We start from the raw sequence: 3,321 nt of genomic DNA on the forward strand, positions 1-3,321 counted from the left end.
GCGGGCTGGCTGGCGGACTGGCTGGTCGCCCGGCTGGCTCCTCGCTGGGGCTTCCTGTAGGGCTGGACAAAGGACATTTCCTGGGAGGAGCAGGGGAATGTTCCCAGCATGCCTCGATTTGTAGTTCCCGGGGACTTCCTGCCACCACAGCAGCGGGCGCCCGGGAGGCAGCTCCGGCCAGACTAGGACCCCAGGCCCGGAGGAGAGGCGCTGCCTCCTTCCCTAAGCGCTCCCGGGAAGGGGGCGGTGCGTGGATCCGACCCTGGGCCCCGCCCCGCGGCGCACGCCGAGCCAGCGGCCCCGGAGGGCGCGGGTCCCTGCGCGGGAGTCCCTAACTGGGGTCCTGCCGCTGAGCTGTCGCAGTGTGCGGGGGGACTGCGGGGGGAGAGGCCTTTTCTTTAGAAATGAGGAAGTTGGGGGTGGGTTCGCTTTAGGTCATCTGGGATTTTTAAAATAGATTTTCTTTTTCTTTTTCCTTTTCTGTTTTAAGCCACCGAAATCCTGCTGGGGGCGGATTAAATAACTTGACTGCTCACCAGGAATTCAGGTTCCTTAAGATCTTGGCGGTTCATCCTTAAAACCATAAGAGCTGATTGTTCCCAGATCCTGACCCGATGACATTCCTCCCTCCGTGGTTGGCCTTGTCCCAGGCATCTTTTCAAGAAAAGTAATTAAACTAAGAGATTGAAAACAAATTACATGAATTAACTAGAAGACACGTAAAAACCCGTGTGCTGCTGAATGAAGAACTTGCTGGACTTTCTGCTTATCTTTTCCTTTCCCCTTTAGGATTCAGTTTCCTGGGTCCTACAAAACAGATGTGGCCGCTGTATAGCGAGCGTGTGGGGTGAGGGGGTTAGGGAAGGAGGACATTGGCTACCAGAGAGGAACTCCGCTTCCAGACTATCAAGGGTCTGTAACATCCTCCACAAATTCCTGTCTAATTCCCAGGACCCTCGTGGGAAAATCAAGGAAGGGCCACTTAGAGACTACATGACTAAAAGCTGTGTTCTCTCACAAGGAGAGCGATCAGAGTGTAGTGAATGGAGATAGGACGTAAGGAGGATTTCTAGGATCCTCTAAAATGTGTTTGAAAAGTAACAAGGTAGTAGGTCATAATTACCCATCATATCCACTTGGCCTCTCACATTTCAAAGACATGAATTGGAACTTATGGTGGAGGGATTTAGTTTACATTTAAGAAAAGTGGATCCACTTTGCTTTTCTGCTGTAGTTCTCTTTCTTTGGAGGTCCTTAACTTACACAGGCATAAAATGGGCTGGATTAATTTAAGGTGTAGAATTGATGAGAAGCACACAAATATGATCACATTCCTCCCCAAAATTCCTGTTGCATGTCACTGTGTTGACCGTCCACCTAAATGAATGGGGCTGTAATCCCTGAATTTTCCAAACCCTACAAATTACTGCTCCTTAATGGTTTGCAGTCTGGTAACATTCCAGTGAAAGCGTGCCCCCCCACCAAAAAAGGATAATTGATAATGGTGGTTTGGCAAATCTAGCAACCTTTTCTAGTGTTCAGCTTGAAAAAAAAATTATGCACTTGCATGTAGCATTTACCACGGTCTACCAGGCCTTGGTTGAAGCTATTTTCTGCCTTGCTTCTAATATGGTACACTCTCCTCCTCCTACGTTTCTAATTTCAGTTCATGATACCTAAAACTTCACTATCTCCATTGCATACCAAACCTGCCCCTCATTTTATTTTGCCAACCTAAGTTAATTCGTTACTCTAACAAATTTATTTAACACTAACTACTCACTATGCCTGGAGTAGACAAAGAACATTTAACAGTAAGATATCTGCAGAGTAACCATCAATAACTTAACTACAAGCTATGTCTTACCCTCAAGAAGCTCATACTCCAGTTAACATCACACAGACAATTACCACATGGTATTTAACAAAGATGTCTGTGTTCCCAGAAAGCGGTGCTCTTTCCATAAACTCTTTTGTTCCAGGGAGAGCAGGAGTAGGACAGGAGTGGCCAGAGGAGGGAACAGGAGATGAAAAAATGCAGGTAGTATGTAGGGACACTTAGTGTGTGAAATTTGGTTGTGAAGCGGGTGGAGGTAACTGGGCAGGAAGGAGGGTCTAAGGAGGATTCTCTGTTTGTGGGGGGTTTATTTGGCTTTTAAGATGAGAGCTCCTTGTGCATGTTTAAATGCTGATGGGAAAGGTCTAGGAGACAGGCAGAGGGTGAAGACAGAGAAGAGAGAAAGGATAAGGGATTAGGCATTCAACAAATGCTTGTTGAATTAACTAATGCCTGTTTCGGATCATTGCTGAAGATGTTGAAGTTGAAATTAATAAACTGCACATTCCCAGCAAAGATATGCAGAGTGTGAGACCAGACAGAAATGACATTCCTTTCTCCCTCGTCATGGGCCCTCTCCCAACCTCCTTGTCCTCAGGGGAAGGTAACAGGCAAGCAGATAAAAGGAGGGAAAGAAGGGCTCCCCAGCTTTTAGAGGATGGATGTCAAGTTTTCCAATTTGACGACAGGTTCAAAAGCACACAGCAACTTCAGAAGAGTCTAAACTTTTAAGACTATGGGTTTGGGTTTCATTATTAAAGTAAGCAAATATTTTACCTTCGCCTTTTGTTTTAAACTTTACTTTGAGGTAGGCTACATAACTGTTCTCATCCTCACCTTTCAAAAGGGGAATTGCGCCTACACTTTTTAAGCTTTCAAGTATAAGGTGGACATCTGTTGTTTTTCTTACCCTCACAAGCATCCATCTCCCCCTTTTCTGATAACAGCAACTTTGGGAAAAGAACCCCCTTCCCAGTCCTTAGTCTTTGTGGCTTACAGAGTGGCAGATCATGGTGGGTACAAGATCAACACCTGCCAATTAATCTATTCCATTTCTGTACAAGGGATAAGCTAATAGAAGAAGCAGAGCTGAGAAAAGAGGTGTGTGGTGTGTGTGTGTGTGTGTGTGAGAGAGAGAGAGAGAGAGAGAGAGAACATAATCACAAGCAAATCCTTACCCTATTGTTGATCATGCCTGAAGCCAAGATACCCCCAGACTTTTTAGCTGCATGAGCCAAAACATTCTCTTCGGGCTTAAGTTACTTTGAGTTAAGTTCTATCTCTTGCAGCCAAGAGCGTTCTATACAGCTGGTCATGGGGTGTAGTAGTGCAGATCCTTAAATGTGCAATTGGCTAAGTTGAGGAAGGGTGAGAGTAGAAAGGGTCCCTCTGTACCAGGCGAGAGAATTGGAAATACTTGTGATATGGTAACCAAAAAAACTGAGTGAAAGGTCTCAGACCCCAGCATTTCAAGGGTGGAGTTT

The sequence above is a fragment of the Eschrichtius robustus genome, chromosome 3, assembly GCF_028021215.1.
Source record: "Eschrichtius robustus isolate mEscRob2 chromosome 3, mEscRob2.pri, whole genome shotgun sequence".
NCBI classification, from domain to species: Eukaryota; Metazoa; Chordata; class Mammalia; order Artiodactyla; family Eschrichtiidae; genus Eschrichtius; species Eschrichtius robustus.